The following is a 25,122-nucleotide window of genomic DNA, read 5'->3' as shown; positions in this document are numbered from 1 at the left end:
AGATGTATTTCAGGACCATAAATCTTGGAGTCACATATAAGCTAGGGATAGAGGAGCTAAAAGTGATTTAAGACGAAAAAGACTAGGTGTTATGATTCAATCTGACATGAAATTTCTGTGCATTTTAAACAGGCAATAAGGAGAGCACATGGTTTCCTATGATTAATAGCATCTTTGTTAGTAGGGAGAAAGACGTCATTATGTCATTATTCTTTTCCACAAAGCGATGGTTAGACCGGATTTGGAATATTATTCAGGTCTGGAGACCGCATCTAAAAAAAATCGGAATTCTAAAGAGGGCTAAGAGAAAGACTACCAAATTGCAAATTGGTGACGACTGCAAAGCGATGCACATATGAAAAATTACCCAGAAGCAGTGGAATACAAAGTTTGACTACTAGACATCAAGGGGGTGATCTAATTGATGTGTATAAGCACTGCAGGAACTGAATAAAATGAGGGAAGAAGTACTATTCTTCCTCGCAGGTGAGGTGTGAATCTGTGGACATAAATATAAAATCTAAGAGGATAACAGAAGACGGGATCTATAGGCAGCAGGTGTGGAACAATGGAATAAAAATAAATAAATAAAATAAATTTTCTGTTTATACTCCGGGACAACCACACGGTCAGAGGAGTTCACAAAATAGAGAGAATACAAGAAACAGCACCATATTTAGCAGTCACGGGCTTGAACTCCGGTCACTCAAGGCAGTGTACTTATGCATTCCTTCGAATGACTACTCAGCTACCCCATGATTACCTCGTCGGGACGAGAACAGTATGAATATTCCGTTTTATTGTAATTTTTATTAATTTATTTACTTTTGATTGATGAAGAAAAAAGCACGCCTCTTTGCATCATTTTCCCTTAATACCAATGCTAAAAATACTAATACATAAAATATGAGATAAATATTTAAATGAATGATGTTTCAATAAACGAATTTAGTTCCCTGCTTAGAGAATGCGGCGGAATGACCAAAAAGACAACTAAAGAAGTAAAAATGTTTAGAAATAAAATTGCTGCATTATCTTAATGGGTGTATAGATGAATTAAAAGTAATATTTCAAATAACAGTGGCTTCCTGGAGTTAATAATGCACAAATATCGTTACCCTAGTTAATTTCTTAATATAATGCCATTTGTTTTTTTGATTATGTGAAATACAAAATATTTTACCCGCACCTGATTCCTTTGGCTTTAGTCCAATATCTATTGATTGCTCCTGCAAAAACTGGAACAATCCAGAGGTTCTTTGCGGTCTAAATATTTGAATTCCTCTTTTAAGTTCAATGAAATGATATTATCACATATCACATTAGACTTCCTTTGTGTGATTCTCCATTCAGTTGCAAAGTACCTATATTGGTTTGTATATATTTAGTAAACCAATTATTATCAAATAGATTTAACGACGTCGTTATCTAATTTGTTTTCTTCAAGAGCAGAGCGCAATATTAAGTCACTATCTACTGATTGTGACTTAATATGATACTAAAAGCATGAAACCACTACTATTCATCTGAAGATTTTTAAATACGCATTGTTAAAATTATCAAACGAAGAGGTAAAATGGCCGAGAAACTGTAAACAACGTAACACACAAAAGGCCACTAGGTGATGTACAAAAATACCCTTTAATTCTGGTAGTACGGAGAGGAGTCGATTACATGTGCAACTACCAACGCGTGTATACAAACACGAGTTTTAATTAAATCCATTGTCATGGGCCAGCGTTCAAGTGAGAATCGACTCCTCCAAACGACACAACTTAATTACGTAAGAATGCAGTTTATTAAAACAGCATCCTCCTGGTAAATTAACGGTTAAAACAGCATTTACAAAGGAAAATAAAAAGTCTGTAACAAAAGGATATAAATGCAAATCGACACAGGTGTTAAAGCGATTTCAGACATTAAGCTGATGATACGAAAAATAAAATAGAATAAAATTCACCAAAAAAATGTAAACGCTTCCATGATGGCAGAGGGAAAAGCATTTAAAATATTCCAGTATTTTGAATGAACTGTTGAGAGCACAGCGTGATAACTCCATCAACTCTTTAAAAATGCGTAAAAATACAGATAGAAGCCTCAAAAGACGTTTCTCGAATATTTGTGCTTCATCAGCTTAATCTAACAGATCGAAGATATTCCTTTATTCGAAATGTGACCTCTTCGATTTCAACTCAACGTGTCTATTGGCTATCACTTTCCTTGAGAAACAAAAGACGCTTTGGGATCTAAATCAATCAGTCACTGCCGTAATAAAGAGAACTCACTTAAAGGTGACAGACCTCGAAAAGTCATTCTTATCTTAAATGCCAAGTCCGCCAAATTATGACCTATTCCCTGAACTCGGGGATTTTCCCCAGAGAAGACAGTACGACATCCGAGAACGACTTACTGACAAGGTCTAGTGTCGTACGCCCTTGCCAATAATAATCAAGCCCACAGGGATCCCAACGTGATGGGAAACCGATGTACTTTGTAAAGTACTTCATTCAAAGGACACGCACACTCGCGAGCCCGAGCGCGCGCGCGCACACGTGAATAGGGCAATTTGTGAATAACTTTAACATAAAGCTTGAGATACTCGTGTTTTAAGATATAAAATTGTAATAATGATAGGCCAATTAGAAATTGGAATTAATAATATCATTTTTTGTTACAAGGGAAAGGGAAATAAGTAAAACTGATTGATATACTTTGGGAAACAAACTATACAATATTATCCTCATTCTTCGTATATCGTATGTACGAAGAATCAACGAAACATTGAGGAGAAATATTACAAGTCAATTGTTCACATTGTGGACAGATTAAGCAAAGTTTCGTTACCGTAATTAGGTCTATTCCGATTAAGCTAAAAACAATAATACATAAAACTTTAGATACAGGCAAACATAACAAACGGTCTACTTCATCAGAGTAGTCTTGACTGTAACTACCCTGTCTAGAGCAAACCGACTTTTGCGCATGCCTTTCAAATATAAATATGGCACATTCCTCAAATGGCATGCTGTGAACTCAGACAATTGTTCTTGTAGCTGCACGGAGCTGTAATGGCAGCATCCAATTGTTTTCTGTGGCTTTTCTGCAGCAAGGGGCGCAGCATAAATAGGCTGGTAATATCAGTCGTACAACAGAAAGAGAGGTTTAACAGAATCTTATAGTTGTAACATGCAAGAAACTCACCCTATTTGCCATCAAAAGACTACGTAAATAATATAATCGATGTCATAACTATAAAGATTGCCTGAAAATACGGCGTGCATACGCACTCGTATTCTGTTGTCACGCATTTTCTCGCTAAAAAGGATTTTTAATATTTCATTCGGTAATAAAAACCTACACGAACGCAGAGAATCAATATTAAAGGACGTGCTCTTGTTCTTCAGGATGTATTCTGCATAACGAATGATCGAAAATATTTTTCTTCTTCCAAGGTAGCGTGACTCCAACGCGTGATGGGAATTGAGGGTTGACGAACTTTAACTGGAACTATTACAAAATCTTTTAAGGCAAATGCATTCGATCCACAGCAAGACTTCCCGAATTTCTCTTACAGAATGATGAACTGTTTATTTAAACTCCATGGAATTTCAAAGCGGTCGTGTTGGTCTAACTCAACCAAAGCCAGAAAAACTCCCAAATTTTTGATATACTACACAAAGAACCAATTTCGCATTTCGACTGGAATCCTAGTCCCCTAGCCACCTTGAATTTTTATAAAATCGAGTCCGGTGCATTAAATACGCACATACGTTATTCTGCTTTGTGATTAGCAATTTTTTAAACTTTTCATCATTCATAAGGTTTCAAAAGATTCATATACTTGAAGTCTCGGTGAGACTTCCAGCCCATCTCCGAAATCTATATGCAGCTTAGTTCTCACTGAACGTAGCTGACTATAAACGACTCCAACTTTTTCTGAAGTTGAATGGAACTGAGTTACCGCTAGATGGCTTTTCTAATGCCAAATACAGATATAATGTTTACGGTATCATCACCTTAGTGATCTCTTCATGTGCATTAAGTTTAGTTCAGTGTAAAATAAGTGGGTACCAGGTGTTTTTCTGTTTGTGAAAATAGGAAAACTGAGAACCAACTTGCCTAGAAAGTTGGTTCTCCAGAGGAAACCACAGAGGTCCAGAATTAGATAGGAAAATAAATTTTGTAAAAACAAAGCGTGACTCTCTCTCTCTCTCTCTTTTCTATTAAGTAAATAACTGCGCATAGTAAATAACTCACCATAAAGTAATTCATACAATTGTCGCAATTTCTGAGATACACGGGACATTACCACGAAATGAGTAAGAATTTTTTTATTATTATTATTTTAATACAGTGCTTCAGTTCATGTTAAAACAGAGATTTGAAAGGGTAACAATTCAAACATAACATTAAAATTCGTGATGTCTCAGGGACCGTATCCGTATCAGCTTAGTCGGCACGATACATTACTGCTTGCCCCTCTTATAGAGGGGCCTAGAACAGATGCCCCTCCATAAGAGGGGCAAGGAGTAATGTATCGTGCCGGCGTATTCAATTTAGGCTGTAGTTAGTCGATTCCAGGCAGCGGGAGCAGGAATTTTTCCAGAAGTTATTCGGGTTTTATTTTTTTTCTCCTCCCGCATAACACGCAATTTATAGAAATATACACAGAGCAACATGGCCTTAGTCGCCGATGGTCCGAAAATCCAACAACAACTAACTCTCCCTTACGCAGGCTGATATCAGAAGTTCAAACGAATCATATTTCACCTCCACTTCAACTTGCCTTTCTCATCAGAAGAATTAAAATCTGCAATTAATTCAATGGAAAAGGGCAATGTCTTGAACTAGATCTATTAGAATGTACTTTTCTTAAACGTTTCTATGAGTTAACAAATTGTATCCTTTTTCTCTTTAATAAATGTTTATTGTTATCTGTAAGCCAGCTTTGCTAAAAATATTACCAAAACCAGGGAAACTTCAACATGATTCAAAATCTTACAGGCCTTGCTTTCACATTTAGAGAAACTACTTAAGCGCTTAATTATATAAGTTAATTATGTCAATTCCCAGGCATTAATTGCCGTATGTGGAATTTGTAGTTTCCTATTTATGTATTATACAGTAAATGTGATGCTAAACTTCACGCACGTGTTTTCAATGGACTACAAACGACGAACCACAGAACTTCTGCAAGATTATGATTTCACAACTTCTGTGATTTAAAAAGAAGTGGCGGCTTGGTTAACATCCAAGAAAGTTGTGAAAATCTTTTTAGACATTTATGAACCAAAGCACTACGAGAAAATTGCTAGTAGCATGCTTGCTAGTTTCAAAGAAAAGTAAAGAAGAGAAAAAAAGTAGGTTGCAATTTGAGTGTAAACGTTCATTTTAGCACAGCCACCCTTGAATACTATCAACGAAACCAACTTTAGTTGCAATGAGTGAAGAGAGCGACGATATCAAGACTATGGTAAAAGCCACCAGGATAAATGGAATGAGGTAATGACGGCAAATTATTGTTGGTTTTTGAAAAGGGTTGCATATGACGAGCAGAAGTGTTAAAAATAAACGCAAATTTATCCATGTGAGAAAAGTGCCCAACCACTAAATAAAGTATTGTTTTTGCGAGATGACTTACCAACATGTGCGCACTTACCAATTTTCATTCGTTCGAAAAATTGACGCGATGGATCAAAATCAATTACAGATTTGGAATCAGCATCTAAAAGTGGAACAAGTTCATCTATCAGCAGTAAAAGGCATTTTAAAAGTGCTTTTTACCGCTAATAATGTGAAATAAGAACAATAAAATGTAATTTAAAATGCTTGTATCTATGTAACATAATAAATGAAATTCTAGTATTACAAGCAGCAAAGCTTAAATTCATTCGTTAGGCTGTGGAAAAGACAGTCTTTTCACAGTAGCGCTGACCTCTTATTTTGTGAAGCTAGTAAGCAAGTTACATTGGTGTAGCACTGCAAACAAACAGCTCCTCAAAAGAGAAGTATGATGATATTTATTTGTAATGCGATATTACCCATCCCGCCCGAATGCCATTTCGATTATTATGCCATCTTGTGTAAATAATTGTCCAAATATTGAAGGTGTACCCGAAACCCATTTTTGTACTCTTTTCTCACCCATAGGAATGAAGAATTTATTTATTTATTATTATTTTTTTATTTATATTTTTTTTGTGGTGGCATCTGAAGATTCCTTTAATTTTGGTTACAGTTCATCATATTTTTAATATATGCCGGTTATATGCGTTTATTTCGGCCAGATGAATAAGCATTATTTTCAAGTAGTGCTGATACTGCTATGTCGCCTACAGTTGTTTTCAGGGGATTTAATTATTGTTTTTTAAAATAAAAATAGTCCACTTTGCAGTTACCACATCCTGATTAGTGCACGAAATAAAAAAGCGTACTCGTAAATCTCATTCGGGTTTGTTTATTTCAAAGTTCTACTCTATCAAAATTATTATGGAAACTTTTGCTAATTAGTAATTTAATCATTTTTCTTGGCTGCATCAGAAAAGCTACTTGCAATATCAACTTTATTAATTAAATGTCATTCAAGAAACAATCTCTAAGAAAATCTGTAAAGAGTGAAATATTTACCCAATACTCTAGAAGATTAAATTCATTAAAAATCCAATATTTACACACTGTGGTAATGATTTCTCTCTCTCTCTCTCTCTCTCTCTCTCTTACACACAATTCTTTTCTTCCCCTTAAATCCCCCCTCTCTCTCGCTCGCCATTTAAGTTATATACTTCACTCCTGTTGCTTGTTGCTAACTTTTTACATTCAAGAGATGGCTGGTTAATTCTGGTATGGCTCGAGAAAGTCACGCGATGCTGAGATAATAAAATAGCATCTCTAATATTTTTAGACTCTTAGAGATCCATCCCAGTTAGTTAAAGTATTGTGACGTCACGAAGAGAACTTTCAAGTATGGAAAATTAAATCGATTGGGCGCCGGGAAAATTAGAAAGATAACGATTTAAATAGAAAATAATTTATTTTTCATATATTAAGGGAAAGAAATTCTATCATAAGTTTGTTTGAATCGTGACTGCTGCATGGGAAAGTTCGCCACTTTCTCATTTTAAGTGCTTTATTTGAAACATACTTCTGGCAAGTAATTCTTCCTGCATTCGTTTACCTAGCAACGATAAGGAATATTTCCAATTATAGTTTTCTTATACTTTCCATTTTGAAACGCACGTTATCACACTAATGTATAGTCTGTATCTAAAATGTTGGGTTATTTGCATTAATAATTCATTTAATGAGCAAGTTAAATGTAATGCAATGTAATTAAAATAATCATACATTAGTAAAGGTCATGCTATCCAAGATTAGCATATACTGAAACTAATTATATAATGCAAACTTTTAAATGGAGTGACAATGAGAAGCTAATTTGTTACTTTTTAATTATTATTTTTAGACTGCTTGGATTTGAATATGAATACACAAGGAATATGAATCAAAAAACGGAATATGAATCAAAGATTTTCTGACGACCTCTTAAGTGAAAATTATACAGTACTCATTCATCATTTCACATCCGCTAAGTTAGTATTAGTATCATAATGGCTAAATGATGCAAGGAAGCGGACTTTTTCTGCATCTGCCAAGAGACTTGCAAGAGTCAATATATTCCTACGACCTCTGAGACCAGAGTGGTATATACTTTAAGTACTGTGAAAGATTGGAAGATGTCTTTATATCTGACATAATCTATCCATACATCATATTTCTAAGATATTTGAGAAAAGTATACGTAACTTGACGATAATAGTATCGAGAAGATTAAGCTGGACATGAACTTCAGCTGGACTTTAAATGGAGTGACAATGAAAAGCTAATTAAACTTTCCATTTTGTATGGGAAGTTTAATGTATAGTTTGTATCTAAAATGCTGGGTTGTTTGCATTAATAATTCATTTAATAATCAGGTTATTGTTGCGTTTTAGGAGCATTAGCGACTAACGCCATATTGCTCAGTATATGCTGTCTGCAATTTGCGTGTGTTCTATGGTTAATTTTCTGTTTTGCTGAATGAAAAACCAGAGTTTCCGGGAGGAAAATCATGCTGCCCTCGCCTGAGACCCACTAACTCAGCCATGTTGTGAAAGAGGACCATAAAAATTCCTCCCACCATCGAGGGGATTCGATCTAAGGTCTTTTCTACCTAATGTGGGGAGGACGATGATTCTTCCAACTGTGCTACCCACGAGGGCTAAAAATCAGGTTAAATGCAATGCAATATAAAAAATAATCATACATTAGTATAGGTCATGCTATCGAAGATTAGCATAAACTGAAACACTGAGACTGAGATAAGGATATTTCGAGCAGTGCTGTGTTCGAATATTCTTTCCATTTTCTCTAGTAAAGTCCAAATAATTTGATAGCGTACCACGAAAGAGAGAGACTTCTTTCTTATCAAGTTCTAAGGCGTCTTGAGGCGTCTGGTCTACGGACAATGTTAATGGCCAGGCGCTCTTAGAGCTTGGCAACACTTTTCAACACAGTCAGTGCGCAGTCCATTACTCAAAGCAGTATGGAAAATATTTGAGTAACAGCCATGCACTAAGGAATGTAACTGACATTAGGATCATAAAAATGTTAAGATAAAAATACGTGTGTATATATATACACTGCATATACTTTATTTTTCGGAAGATAGCTAAAATACCGATAACGAGATAAAAACAATTCACTGCTACAGCCCGAGAACTGAAAACTTTAGTTCATGAAAAAAGTTGATATTTTAATGCGAGAGCAGTTGAAACACGAATCAAGTTTTATCTATTTTTTTAAATAAAATCTTATTGCTAAGTATCAGTAAGACAAACATCGTTACCTCTTCGGTTAATCTTCCACTGTATCTAACACGTGTGATAACTTTCTAATGCCTTTTTTTTCCTGTTTTTTTTTTTTTTTTTTTCCCAAAGAGCTTTGTGGTTCTTGTCAGAACTAGAATTGCGCGGTTTTGAACAAATAAAAGTTTCAAAACAAATAAAAAGGTACAAAGTCTGAACTATTACAGGGATGGATGAATGTGAAATCGCCTCTCATTTCAGATTCCTCAGGATTCATTGTCAATGCTGTTAGCACAGTTTAATGGATACAAATGTATTTGAATTGTTGATCTTTACAACGCTTTTGACAATATTGCATAATTTACTTTTTTATCAATAATTTATATTAGTAATCGCATTAACATTCTTTAAAGCACAATCAATGAATACAATATGTTTTGCATTACAGAAACCACTAGTCATTAACTTACTCGCAGAAGACAGTCAAATCGAGTCAAAAAAACGTACTCTCCGTCACAAATCCGAAGAGTTGGCAGCTACACACATGGCTAATTTGTTTGCGTCAACTGCTAAAGTTACTACTCTTTTCGTTCTCTGTAAAATTCATTTGAGCGAACTATTTTGTTTATTATGTTTTCTTGTGAATTGTAAATATTTCATTGTAAAAATGGGTTTACTCTGATTTTTCTGAACTTGAATAAAATTTTCTTCTGTATTTACTACTTTTCTATACTGTACGAGGCATAACAAAGATCTTCCCATAAGACGAAATGGGCGCTGAAAATACATCTGACAGAACAACTATTTACGGAAAAATGATGATTTTTTATTGTTAGTACTTCAGATAATTTCAGCCACTGAAATTCATTTCAACAATACTACTTTTAAAAGATGGAAGTTAAAATATTTTCATCTCATACAAAAGACACTTGAAGGACACCAAAGCACAGGAATGGAAAGCGCAGATTCTGCTGTTATCCTTCCGCAAATTAAATAAAGACTGCAGTGATTAAGGGCCCAAGGAGACAGATGGTGTTGAAACATAAACAAACTTTGTAAAGGCTGGTCATCAATTCATAATTCTAATATTTAGCTTACCTTGTTGGGTTGCTCTTTTCTCGTGAAGAGAGCAACAACTGCTTCTATTACTACGGAATTATTCGCTTCGAAAACTAAATGGCATCTTCAACAAATTTTCAGCCTCTTAAATCTTCAAAGGTCGCGATCTCATTAAATACTACAATGGACTATTATGAGTGATGCCGGTCTGTAAAACGCTGATAAATGTACAGAATAGTACATAATAGCTATCCCCTATCATCGCAAATTACACATCTAACGACATTTGTATTGTTACTTTTGAAGAATATTTGCACCACACACAACGATGAATTATTGTTTAAGATAGTGAATTCAGGAAAAAGGGAGAAGACAGATGACCAAGAAAGACAGTTAGCTTTTCCTTTTTTATACAAGAATAAATAAATTCATTTCAAATGTATTAAAACAATATTTACGTGTTATTTGACAGTTATGAGATAATTTTAAAAATTGGATTGACTTGTTTTGGATTTCCAGCAAATCTAAGTTTGATTTCAATGCCATAAAGGAGGCAATATATAATGCGAAAACATTACGTGCAAATTACGTGTGTAATTTGCACATAATGTTCCAACCATTCCTGTCGGAATGGCTGGAACATACACAATATTAGTCCCGGATGTTATGCAGATGAAAACCCAAATTCTTGGGAAGGAACGACCACGTAATACACTTGAAGTAATACACGTAATACTCGCTTGAAGCAAACAATTCGACTACAGTGCAAAAAAGAAAAAAAAAAAAAAAACTATACAAACTCCTCTCTTCTTTAATAGATTTCTTCAGCATATGATGGGAATCGAACCCAGGAGTTCCCTATGTAATGCGAGTAAATAGAGATACAATTCAATGAATTACCACACGAGAGCTTCAAATTTTTTTGAAATTTCAGAGGGAAGTTCCGTTCACAGCACATTGGATTGATACTTTTTTGTGCACACAAAAGCAGATTAAACAGTTTACAGAGAGAGAGAGAGAAAATATTCAATGTTCTGTGAGAATAATTAGATTATGTTGGCTTATTTTAAAATCTTTTGGGCATTTTGGAACTATTAAGAATGTAGAATAAGAGCAAACGTTTCATCAATAAAAAAGTGCCGTGCGTAATTATAGAGAGATAACAATAACATAAAGGATAAAACAACATAAGATAAGACCCACACAAAGGAACGATAAAGACATCTGTAAAGTATTCTGTATAGGCGTGATAACAATTTTATTGGCAGATAGACCATTTGGCATCTTGTTCTTGGCAACTTCACTACACAGAGGATGGCACAACTTACATATTGATGGTGATCTACGAAGTAAAGGAGGTGGAGTGGAGAAGAAGGGAGGAGATGAAGCAACGCGAAGTGCATGCTACTTACTCCTTTCGGAAAGACACACGATTAATGCATTTTATGTCTTCACAGTTTCTGTAAATAACAGCGAAGTTAATTAAATCGCTTTGCGCCTGAATGGGTCACCCTAAGTTCCATTATGTAGCTGCATCAGTTAAAAAAAATAAAAATAAACGACTTATCGAGATAGAGAAATATTTTAGGAATATTTAAAACCGTGACCATTTTGAAACAGCAATGAGCCAAATACATGTTAAGTGTAATTAGGATGTTATATTCAAATACTTTTATTAAAAGCTGGGGTAAACAGACTTAAATAATATTTAGAGTAAAATTATTACAAACTGTGCAGTTTTACGTCACTACGAAGCATCTGTAGGATAGTTATAAAATATTCCACTAGTACGAGCATTTCCCATGTAAGTTCGCGCATTATTTTAATACAGAAATCAATTAAACACGTTTTCATATGAGATTACTGTAACAACTGCCTTCTTGAAACCTGAAAGCGTTTGAACCCATAAGTAATTGAGATGGTAACGGAGACAGAGTAAAACAAATTCATATAATTAGCAATAAGAGTCTGCACTTACAAAACTATTTTCTTTGATTGATAGAGAAACTGGTATTTAATTTGGATGAAATGGATCTGTTGCCGTGTTCCAGTTACTAATACTGCATATTTATATTCGGATTATTGTAAGGCTAAATGCCCATATGTAGTTATTTGTTCCTTGTAGTCTATATGTTCTCCGACATTTTCCGCCATTCGGCCTTCTAAACGCTAGCCGGTTCAACTCAGTCGAATAGTCTCTCCTCACACGCATCCGATGATCTAATACTTCAGAGAGGTTTTCTATAGGACTGAGGAGAGGTCTCTAGTTGGCCAGTCCAACACGTCCTCAGACCAGTCCGTTACAATGCAAGCAATATGGCATAGAGCGTTGTCCTGCTGATACAGGTATTTCTGACGTGCTGCCACAACGTTGGCATTATTGTCCATGGCGTCAAAACAGATCTTTGTATTCATGTTTTTGTCCTACACAACCAATGGCCCCAGGCCAAACCATGAAAAACAGTCCTTTACATTCACGCTGCCTCCACCAAACTTCATTATCGGGACGATACAGTTCGGCAGATAGCTTTCTTCGGGCTTTCACCACCCCAGACACGACCAACAGACTGGAAGACCACGCACTGCGGCTTGTCATTTCCAAAGCACAGCTTTGCATTATATTACCGTCCAAGAACAGCGGGCCCTACACTAATTTGCACATAAGCTAGACGGCGTCTGGCATTAGTCGGAGTGATTAGTGTCTTGTGGATGGCTGCATGACCGTGGTAACCCACATCATGCAGTGTCCTGCGCACTGTTCTGGTGCTGATAAGCGTAGGAATCATCTCACTCGGGGGGGGGGGGGCTGTGTGCGCTGCGACAATGCCGACAGAATGATTCTTTGCACAACTCTTCTGTCACGTTTCCTCAGCTTTGAGGAGGGGGATTTCCGGGTAATTTCGTTACTGTTTAAAAAAATCAGTCACCTTCTATTTGCAGATCACATCACCAATAGTTAATATAGGGATATTAAGTGAAGTTCAAGTGTCACGTACAGACTGATCGCTTATGTGACTCCCTATTAGCATTCCGCGCTGGAAGTCTGTTAACTCCATCAATCGCGGCATCTTGCATTCACAAACGTATTACTGTCTCTTCGAATGTCTACGATATATTTAGTTGTTGGTCACGTCCAACCCATGTAGAACGTGACCAACATTATTTCTTCAAGCTGCCAAGAATTTCTGAAAAAGGAGTAATTATCACGTGGGATGATCTAGGAAGCTGATCAAATGGATCAGAGGATGTATAATGACAGCAATGGCAATAGCTTGCCTTCTAGTAATGTAGTCCCAGAAATTTTTGGACACTGAGGTGAAAACTGGTCGCGATCACTTTCCATGATGTGGATGTGGCAGAACAGTTCTAAGAATGGCGATAATTATTACGAACTGAAAAAGACTAGTCAAGGCTGCTAGAAATCAGAAAATAAAGTTTTCCTTTCTTTTTAACGTTTCTGTTTTGTTTTAATAGTCCAGGTAGACCACATAAAGTCATAGAAATTCACAAAATGTACTGCCGCATTTGACTACTCAATACCGCCCTTTAAATGAGACATTTTTTCGGGGATGATATTCATCAAGAAATGAACTATTCAGACGCGTTATACCCGTGATTAATATTATAATAAAAAATAAAAATAAATTAATTAAATTTTCTGTTTATTTAATTATTTATTTCGCATGATGTGATCAATACACGAAGGAACCAGTTTTTTCTTGCTTCCTTCGTGTATCGTGGCCGGGATATCCAACCAACCGGTTGGTTCGGCACCATCGTGATATCCAGCCCGAAGCAGGAATCGAACCCGCGACCTTTGGGTTGCCAGGCAGGCACTTTACTTACCCGGCTAGCCCGTTCGGCAAATTTTCTGTTTATACGATGGGACGACCACACGGTCAGAGAAGTTCAAAAGACAGATAGAATACAAAACACAGCACCGTATTTAGTAGTCAAGCAGAATTGAACGACGGTTACTCGAAGCGCGTATATTTCCCTACCCTCGCGATTCACTACTCGGCTTTAAAAGAGCATAATGTTACAAAACCTATATCAGGTTCTTGTTCATATGTGAACAAGAACCTCGCATAAAGTTTGAAACGTGATTCTCAACTATTAAAATATTTCTCGCGGTGTACATTGGAATAATTTATTTTTATGAGGCAGAAAATTTGAGAACGACAGTTTAGTGGACACAGTTACGAAAAGCGAATATTAGCACTTTTCAAACTGTAAAAAGTGTTAATCACCGTTTAGCATCTTTCGCAGTTGTAAAGAGTGCTAAGTTTGCACTTTTCTGTGCTATGAAAATAGGCAAAGCCCATGGATTTGCCTTTTGTTGGACGAAAAACCTGAGTTCTGGGATAAAAGCCATGCAACATTCATCTGGCTGACTAACTCGGCCACGTTGTGAAAGAGCCTATAAGAATTCCTCGAGTCATTTAGGGGATTCGAACAGAGGCATTATTCACCCGGTGTCGGTCGGGCGATGATTATATCCACTTTGCTACCCGCGAGGGCAGTAAGCACAAAAGTAGAATGTGGTCCATGCATGGTTGAAAATTTCGATCATGCAGACAAAATTTATACCTGAAGTCTGCAGTATGGGGTGAACGACGCTGGAATAAATTCTTTCACATAGAGTAAGGATTAGCGTAGGAAGCTGTAAGTTTATTGTTAGCTTTTTTTTTCTTTTTTTTTTTTTCCATGTAATAATTGGGAATTTTTTCCCTAGTAATAATTGAATAAAACCGAGGATGGAGTCTCCAATCTAAAAGAGACAATTATGATCTACATTTTACCTTTAGAATGTGATTGGCATAGTAATTCAACGTCAGTCAGATATACTCTTTCAGCTACAGATCTCACTATGGTCCGGAGCCCTTGTGAATCTGATGATACTGATGACGATCTTGTGAATCGGACTGACAGGACTTTGGCACCAAAATTTAAAGAAACACAAAACGTAATGCAGCATAAAACATTCAGTTTGCTACTTTTAAGCGGTCACTCTTTAATCGGCACAAGATCGTAGAATAGAAAGGCCTCTGCATAGGTATAATCAGCAGAATGATATGCTGGTTCCTCACGACATTAGCTGACACGATACTTAAATATAACCAAATGTAACCCAATTGAAGAAATACAAAAATCATTATTTTCGTTTTGTGCTGTATCAAAATAGCGTAGATACTTTAACGCATCGTTACCAGTCAGCTGCCTAATGCAATTAAGCAAAACTTAAAGTTTGGTGCTGTAATTATGAAGCAACGGATGATCGAATTATATTCTGCACAGCACGAAAATTAGTTCTGAGTTGAGGAACATACACCACATTAGTCCCGGAATGCCGACTATGACAAAATATTACAAAATAGAGAAATCTGAGATTAAAAGGCATTTATTTTTATTTTTTTTATCCATATACTTTTTAGTGTTCACTCAGCTGTGCAGAATGATATAGGGAGATCAGAAAGATAGCAGTGAAAATTTCTGCTTCCTTTTACTCGTATTTACAGTATAAACTTTATATAAGATAACTGCCTACAACTTCATCATTCTCCAATTCATGCTATAGTTCGCTAGAAGGATGGTGGGCAATCAGTATTACAAGACATCGCCGTTAGGGTAACATTTGCTCATTGTCATTTCCAGCTGTTGTTTACAGCTGCATATCTGATATTTCGATCTCGTAACCTTTACAACTCTGTTAAAGTATAAATGCTACACACGTATAAAAATAATACATTACATGTTCTTTGTAAACAGCATAAATTATAGATCAAAGCATTGTGGAGTAGCCAGTCTGAATAACTACCCACTTCCACAAGGCATTTTTCCTTCTTTAAAGAAGGAGAAACCTTCCCCCACAGCTCCATAACCTGCTGGATACCATGTTAAATAGGTTGCAGCCATGCTCCATCTTTCTTATCAATGATCAACCCACAAGAGGTGAAAATAGACTGGATCTAATTCTGTCTTTCGGTAAATGTCTAACTGATGTACCGCCAGAAATGTTCGTTCTATCCGAACACAGTCTACCCCTAGCATTGTCGCTGTTGTGGGTATTATTGCATCAGGCAATCATGTAATGTAACCAATCACTGCCTGCAATAAAGATATTTATAAACAACAAAGATATTTATAGTCGCTATCCTGTATTGACTTCAATGTTAAGGACAAATGCAAGAGCCAGCTTGTGATTTCGCCAGCTTTTTTGGACTGGAATAAAAGCTTATATGCTACTAGCTGTATCCCATTGAATTGTCTACTCACATGGGACGCCTTACTTGCAAATCTCTCAACCAATTGGATCAACTCTGTTGCAGAATTTGCGGCTTCCAAACTTGTAAAGATCTTATCAAGATCGAGAGCCTGGTAGAACGCGGGCCTAACTGTCCGGTTTAAATTAAAGCAAACGCTGCACACAAAATGGAAACTGTCAAACGATACACAAGACAGAATTAATTACTCGTTAGCCAGAGCAACATTTAATAGAGAAAAATCTAAAGCAATCAACCGCTAAATTAAAGATACACTTGACAAGGGAAAGCTACCCTACTATGACGGTGAAGCTTGGATAGACCACCAAGTAGATTCTCCAACATACATCATCAGTCACAAGTCGTGGAGTTTGAGTCGTGGGTTCTGTTGGTTGATAATGAGCTGGAGTCTGTTATTATCACAAAAGAAGCACTGATACAAAGTATTAACTCCCTCAAGGCCATTAAGGACAGCTGGAGTCGATCGGGTTGCTCACTTCATGGTAAAGTGTCTCAGTCCATATCTAATTGAACCACTGCAAGCTATTTATAACTCTATCCTTGTTAATAGAGTTTTCCCGGGAAACTGCAATAAGTATGCCGTAATCCCTATACCAAAAATTACTAACCCCCAGCTTCATGGAGCACTATAGGCCTATATCGGCTGCATCCACACTCTTGAAAATACTGCCAAAGTTGACTCAATAGATCCTGGCCAGTCAGCCTCAACAAATTGATTTTGCAATATCTAACAGAACAACAATTACGAACCCCCTTACCGTGCAAACCGCGATATTGAACGCTTTCCAAACCGGAAATGAATTTGCAATAATATATGCTAACATAAAGGCCGCCTTCGACAGTGTGAATGTATATGCCCTACCACGTCTGCTGCAGCAAGTCTTTCGAATAAAAGGAAACTTGCTGAAGTTCCTGCAGTCCCTACTAACTTGCCGTTCCATTTATTTCCATACAGACCGTCTGATCCTCCAAAGACCAATCCATGCAGGAGTTCCACAGGGTGGCGTCTTATCCGGACTCCTCTTTACCACGATGATGATCCGTTCTGCGAGAGCAGGGATGATGTTTAGACGTGCGCAGGTGACATTAAGATCTTAACGACCATCCAACCGTCCTTGTCTAATAGTGCAGTGTGAGACCAGATCAATCAGAAGCTTATGGAGCTATTCATATACTTAGATAAATTTGGCCTATCCCTATCCGCAGAAGACTGTTGTTATTATTTGGTTTTTAGGAGCATTAGCAACTAAGTCCATATTGCTCCGGGGATATGCAGTGGTAATTCCCTGACCTTTCCGCATCCTCCGTATTTGGTGGCTCACGGGCTCGAACCCCGGTCTAATCAAGAAGCATGTGCTACGCACTGCTGCTCCTGCCCACCTGGCTACGGAGGCGCCGCAGAAGACTGTGATGATGGTGTATTCTCTCATAAAATCACCAACGCTGATACATCCAAAAATAAATGGAATGCCTATCTCAATTGTCACAACCCATAGAGATCTTCGAATACTATTTGACAGCAAACTACTTTTACGTCGCATATTGATTTACTTGTAAAGTACGTTGGACATCAAGCAACACCTTTTGCACGTAAGGCAAGCTGCGACAACCTGACGATACATAAGAACAACAGTGTATTCGGCCATATTGTACGGTGCTGAATTGTGGGCATCCACCACCCCTACCCACATTAGGAGAATACATGCGACTGAATTCTGGCTGCTGAAGTGGGCCAACAACAATAACAACAAGCACCACCTTCCTCATCAGTTAAGGACCACGCTGCTTGAGGAACAACTGAAACTAGAGTGTTCCAGACATCACTGCCTGGAAACCACTCATTCCCTTTACTGCCGTAAAGGGAATTTTTTCACTCACCAAAGTAACACTTTATTTAGTATGATAGTACAAAAAAAATTTATTTATTTAAATCCTATGGACAAATTAATGGCAGGAATGTACTCATGAAGGGGAGCATTGGTTTAAGTGCTGTGTAAGTTTTGCTTCCTTGTATCATAATGCCAATACTAATACTAACTCATGGTTGTCAATCACTGTTTTGCATGAATAATATAGGTTCTCTTCTAAGACTTCCTTTTTTATTTTCCAGTTCATGTCTAACCCTAGAAATAAAGGTATTTTTGCCACTGGAATCGAACCGATCCCTCTGAGGCGTTTTCTATGAGAGTAAGAAGGGAAATCAACAAGCGTGGACAAGCAAAAATTTCGTATTGAGAACCGTACTCTGAAAGATTACGTCAAGGCTCATTTCGCTCGAAAGATAAAAATTTGTAGAAAGCCTAATTCTCTCAGAAGAACAAGGTCAACTGTTATTTCAGAATAATTCCCATTGTTAACGTTAGCTTTTCTCTCAAGTAATGAAACTGAGATTGAGAATTCGTTCCCCAAGCAAAAATGCACTGTTGGGAGGTAATGACTACGTGGGGTTTTGGCACGGCATCCAGGAATATCTAGAATGAAAGCTCGACATTTTGATTAAGGCAGAGCAAAAAAAAACTGAATAAATTCAGCACGTTACATCAAAAACGCTCAAGGAACTCATATAGAAACTTGATCTTAGGAACAAACCTAAACTTTTTTTTTAACGTTGACGAAAAAGGCTGCCACTTATCTTTGAACAAGCAACCCTATGTTTACGCTAACAGGATCCAAACGATTTCATGCAAGGAGAAAAGAAGACAGCGAAAATAAGCATTATTTCGTGTGATAATGGGACTGGTTCTGTCATTTCTCGGATGATTTTATTCAAAGAAAAAAGAAAGCCGAAAGTAGCTTCAATAAAATTACCCCTAAAAGGTCTACGATGATATATGATTAAGTGAAACGGTTACGGAATTTTCGACGATTCAGACCGTGAATGTCCCCTTGCTACGGATGAAGCAAAATGTTAACTATTCCTGCTGTTCTGTAGAAGTAGCTGAAAATGTTGGAATTTAGAATGAAGAATTTCAACATTCTAATATGGAACTGTATGTGTTTTATGTAAAAGAACCATTACACAGATTAAGGATACTTTCATTAGTAATGTAATGAAAGGAGCAACTTTATTGTATGTTGCTTCTTCGTCTAGATTACCTATCTCTTTAGTAATCAGTTTATAAGTGAGAGTATGTTGTTTAATAAAAACAGGCTTGTTTTATTACCCACCAGGTAAAGAGTTCTTTACGCTCTATCGTGGGGTATTTCTCGCTCATTGAGTACTACATAATCACACTAATTCGTAATAACTAATTCAGCAAGCACACAACGACTGCTAAAGTAAAATCAGACAATCCTGTTTATCTTAGTTAACTATAACAAACCAGGTAGATAGAAACGATTTCTTTGCACTGTATCGCATCGGACAAGTCAGGATTCCAGGGTAACATTATATATAACTTAAGGAGAGATTACAACGATGCCAGAACATCAGTTACTGAGACAAGGCAGTGATGTAGAACTTCCACTCCAAATGGATTTCTACAGATACTTTCGGTGGTGCTTGATGTTCATCATTTATAATGTAGCTACTTTAATTTAATCTCTCTCTCTCTCTCTCTCTCTCTCTCTCATGCCTTTCCCAATCCACTCTGCTAATCACTTTTTTGGGTTTACTTGATTAGCTTCTTCTCATTACCTTTCTTCTACTCTAGTTTAATCATTCTATATATTATTAGAACAAAATTTCATTACTGATCTTTGGATTTTTTTAAAATCTTTCTCTTCAGTTTCAGGAAAATAACATCACTATATGAAATAACACAATTCTTTTAAATAGTCTGATATTTTTGGAATGTTTTTGTTTCTATGCTATTTAGCGCTTTCGTAACTGAATAAAAAGGTATAAGTCGTCTTCCAGGACTAGCTATAAGATTATTTTTAGGAATAATGAGACAGCACTGTCCCTTTATAATCCTGGACTGGCCATTGAAAAAAAAAAAAGACAAAAGTTAGTACCGTGAAATCATGACATTGCGATTATCTCCCCCAAAACACTTGTTGAATCACGCAAAGCTTTCTCCGAAGATCTAAGGCTGAAGTACAAGTCATGAAAAAGAAGTCGGTAATGTCCTATTAGGGATATTTTGTCATGACATCTGACTACTGTCAAATTTCAAGTCAGTTTACTTTTGTCATCTGTTCTTTTATATGGAATAATTGCTTTATAATTCACACAGTATAAGAAAGGCTTTGATTGTGTTAACAGCACAAATGCTATTACATTAGGTCTGTGGATATAAGTTACCCAGCGAAAATTTCGAACTGCGAAGATGTACGGCATATTTGCAGGTATGGAAATTGAGGGGCTGGATAAAGAGAGAGAGGGGATGGAGTTGGGAGAGAGTAAACAATGGCTGCGATTTTAAAGGCACCATAAGAAAGAGTTATGGAAAAAGCAAGTCCTTCGAAAGCTATTAAAGGATACAGGTAAGTTTTTTCTGGAACGAGACAACATCAGTATCACAGGCACTATGAATTGTGCTGGAATCATTACCATTGTCTTCAAACCATATTTCTCTTTAAAGTGGATAACATCATTTCTTTTAGGATGATAACCAGCTCAGTTACCGAGTCGGTCATCCTAAAACTGAGGAGATCAAAGGTGAAACATACTGACGAAATTAAGAAAGAAATTCGTATATTTCGCACATTTATTCAGAAAATAAGTTATTGGTAAAGTTATGTGAGATATTATTATCCATATTCAGTATTTAGCGTAGCCTTCTTCATTGCCAATTATGGTTTATATGTGACATGGAGCTTGGAGATTATTTTTCATTAATTCCCATAAATTCTCAAACATTTTAATTGCTATTTGCCCTTTACAGATTGTCAGCTCAACCAGCAAAGAAACAAAAACGTTCAAATTAAGAGGGGAGTAGCGGAGAATTTCAAGGATCTTGGAGTGAAATATTTTGTATGATTAAAAAGGATAATAAAGCATTATGCATTTTGAAACGCGAGGGTAGTTTTTAAAAGATTTGGCCAATTTTGGAACGCACCCTTAAAACGTTTCGCCACCCCTGGCCTATACTAATATTCTTTAGGGGACCAGTTGGGCCGTTCCTCCCCGCCTCCATCCCATACCAGAACGGTTCGTGAAACAGGCTCCATATCTTCAAGCATATATAAAATTTTGCAAATGATCACGAGAAAAGTAGCTAAACACTGCTGATAATGAGCAAGTACTTTCATTCATAAACAAGTAAGACCCTACAACATTCATCTCCTTACAAGAAATTAGACACAGTATTGCATTATTAAAACATATGTGGTAAGCAATCTTGCTATTGCCTCTTTTTAACAAATAAAGTAAAATCCAGTTAAAATCATGAATCCTGTTGTTATACCGAAATTTCGTTCTAATGAATATCGTTAAAAATTATGGTTAGAGAACCATTATTTGTTCAAATAAGTTCTGCTGAATTTTCTATCACACAGAAGTAATAATTTGCAATTTAGTTTACTTACAATCGAATTTAAAATTATTAATAAGTAAATACTACAAAAGTAATAATATCTGTAGAATTTGAAAAAAAAAAAAAAAAAAAAAAAAAAAAATGTTATTTCTGAATATCGTTTTGGAAACAGATTTAATTTCTAAGCATACACAGCTTATAAAGTGTATAAAATTTTAATAAACCACACATTCAGAAATAAATATGACTTATTACTGATGACAGTTTTTTCCATATCGTGGAGGAACAGTCATCTTTAATTTTTATGTATTAATGCTCTAATTTTTGTATTTAACATGTAACTCTTTTTCGCGCATTATCACGAAAACTGAATTTTACTGCAATCAAAAACGTGAGTTCAAATCGTCTCAATTACTAATTTTAATGCTTCTTTTCTTATCAAAAATCCTCTAAGAAAAAAACTCACTAAATTTGAGCATGAGCATTCAAGAATATGGTAAATATAGAAGGTGGTACAGCCGCAGAGCATATGACCTCTCCAACCACACAATGTGAAAAAGGTCTGGACATCTCAAAATGATGGTGAGGAGTTTCATGGGCTTATATTCAAATCGTAGCAGAGTTAAACGGTTTATAGCGAGAATTGCATGTTTCGTCTCTCCCCCTCACCAGAAACGTGGTTTCTTTATCCAGAAAAGCAGACCATAAATGCTTCTAAATAAGTTTTCGCACCTAGTAAACAGAAATCACTAATAAGATAGGCTACTGAAGTCAAAAGCGCTTCAGGATGAAAAGATTTGATGGTAGGAAGTAGTTATATCATACACCTTCTTAACTACTTTGACAAGTAGTTAGGAAGGTGTATGATATACACCTTAGAACCTTCACAAATAGAGAAAAGAATATCATTGTCCCTTCATTCAGGTGATAGTGAGATAGTATTTAAAATACTGTGTTCAGACCACACCTGAAATAAGACACAGAGCTTCTAGAAAGGGTTTAAAGAAGGTCAATAGATTCAACGGGCGAGCAATCTAATCATTACCTATATGAAGAACGGTTTAGTAGAAGATGCGGACTGACTGCAAAGCTTGGCAACTGAACTTTTATTGGGGGGAGACTGAGGGAATCAATAAAATGAACGACGGAGGGATATTTTCATTGGTAGAATAGAGAAGAACCGAGGCATAAATGAACGCTCTTGGAGAGTAACAAAAGGCTAGCTATCATAAAGTTTATTTTGGAGCAGTCGGTTGTAGAACGCTGTAATGAACTGCCTGCCATAATGGTCGAAGAGGATGGTCTGATAAAGTGCAAAGTGGAACTGGATAGTCAGGTTTTGATGAATGGGAAAGTATGAATGATATATATATATATATATATATGGCAGATGCAAAAAAGTCCATTAGGATTATGTAGCCATTGTACTACTAATACTAACTGGACCAACGAATATGCACAATTTAAAGACACTGACGTTTCATAATTTTCGTTGCTTTAGAGCAAAATCATGAAAAATATGACACTGAATTCTTTTGGCACATCTTTTAAATTTTGATTGCTTTTTTTTCCCCAAAGATACGTTTTTGAGCTTATTTATTCCTTCCTTAACTGTATTTAACAATACGGGGTGTATTCCACACAGTGTTCAAGTAATGAGCTTCAGACTGAATTCGTTGTAATGATTTTTGAACACAACAACTTTGTTCAAAAGAGACTTACGAAGTGCTAATAATAAGGGAAGCCACCTGGGACCTGGAAATATTTTCGTTAATATGGTATTCACTTACACGAATTTTACTTCATTTTCAGCGCTAAAGAATACTATATGATAAAGGAAGTGGACCCGCTTCTTTTACACTGCTGCATGTAACTGAATGCAGAAATTGGTATAAACTGCGCCATTCAAATAGTTCTTGTTTATACTCCGACACGACCACCGGGTCAGGGGAGTTTACAATAAATCATCAATGCAAACATTAATCCTATTCTTTTTATTATCTGAGTACACTGAATAGAAAATTCTCTATATTTTCTCTACAGAAATTCTCTTTGCAGATAATACGGGAAACACCACATTAAACTATCCCATATTATCACTATACGTAGGCAATGCCAGCTGAAGATTGATTATTGACCTGGAATCCATCGCATATAACAGAAAGTACACTGAACCGCAGTATTTCCTCGGAATCTTTTAGTTAAAGCAAAGTATGAACTGTGGAATTTAGCTACTTACCATATATTGTACTTTTTTTAAAAATTTCGTATATACGTTATCATATTAAATAAAATATCATTGTATTTTTTATTTTTTTTATTTTTCTCAAAAGGAATTATTTCAAACTGAACATTCAAGAGTTCTGTTTAAAATTTACTATTTAAAAATAATACCCAGTGTACAAAACTAAAGCAATTACATAATTTCAATCAAAGGATCGAATTTGTGGACATAAATTTAATTAGCTCAGTAAACAGACTAAATCTAAACAAACTTTTGCCGTTTTACGGTTGTCATAGTCTACAGTCACAGCTACCAACTCAGGATTTACGAAAAGGAGAATCTGTCTTTTACACTCCATTTGACCCTTCTAAGTCTCACCATTGTAATATACACACACTGGCTACTCTACATTAAGACGATCACAGACAGAAGAAATGCAAATAGATGCAAAGAAAAAAAGTGTGTTAAGCGTTGCCTCGTTGAGTATAAAGACTGCACAGGCTGTTCGACTGCAGTAATTTGAAGCCAGAATGGAGAAAACGCGTGATCTATCAGTCTTTAAAAAAAGTTCGTATCGTGGGTGCATGTTTAGCAGGAGCCATGATTCAAGAAACGGAAGACATAACTGGTTTGTCAAAAGCATCCATCTCAAAGGTTTTTAATGACTAGAAGGCAAGCCAAGCGGTTCTTCCACATCGCAAAAGCGTAAATGTGGCAGAAAAACATACTTCAAGAGCAACGCCGTACTCTAAGGAGGACACCACACTAGATGTCCTACGGAAAATTAGGGCATCTAGTGTGCAGAAAATAACATCTGAATTCAACAAAGCCCAGGATTATTCAATAAACCCTATTTCAACTAGTGCCATGCACTGGGAATTGAACAAATTGGGTACTGGCAATTGCCTGCCTATTCAGAAGAAACTTGTTTCAGAGAAAAAACAGAAAATGCCGCTTAGAGTAGTGTCGAGAACGTCGTGATTGGAGACAGCAGAACAATGGAAGGAAGAAAGTCATGTAGTCAGAAGAATCACGATACACTTCGTTTTGCACTGATGGTACGCAGAAAGTCTGATGAGAACCTCACAAAGCGATGGACCCTGCTTGCCTCGTGAAGACAACCCAAGCATCTGGAGGTGGTATTATGGTACGGGGAATTTTTTTTGGTATGGAATGGGTCCTTTGATACCGATCGAAGGTCATCCAGGGAGGACCTGAATTTTGTCAGATCTACTGAACCCTGCAATATTATAATTTTATTCAGAAGGTGATGGTCACTTTATGGACGACGC

The 25,122-nt window shown here is 36.4% G+C and overlaps 1 protein-coding gene across 1 annotated transcript in view; it reads right to left on the bottom strand.

Moving 5' to 3' along the window:
• Positions 1–25,122, bottom strand: part of LOC150081934 (toll-like receptor Tollo) — a 540,221-nt gene that overhangs the window by 387,034 nt on the left and 128,065 nt on the right. The gene's annotated exons all lie outside the window — the stretch shown is intronic.

The sequence above is a fragment of the Mastigoproctus giganteus genome, chromosome 8 (assembly GCF_048544385.1).
Source record: "Mastigoproctus giganteus isolate SK-2022 chromosome 8, ASM4854438v1, whole genome shotgun sequence".
Lineage (NCBI taxonomy): Eukaryota > Metazoa > Arthropoda > Arachnida > Uropygi > Thelyphonidae > Mastigoproctus > Mastigoproctus giganteus.
This window is presented reverse-complemented; position numbering and strand designations above follow the sequence as displayed.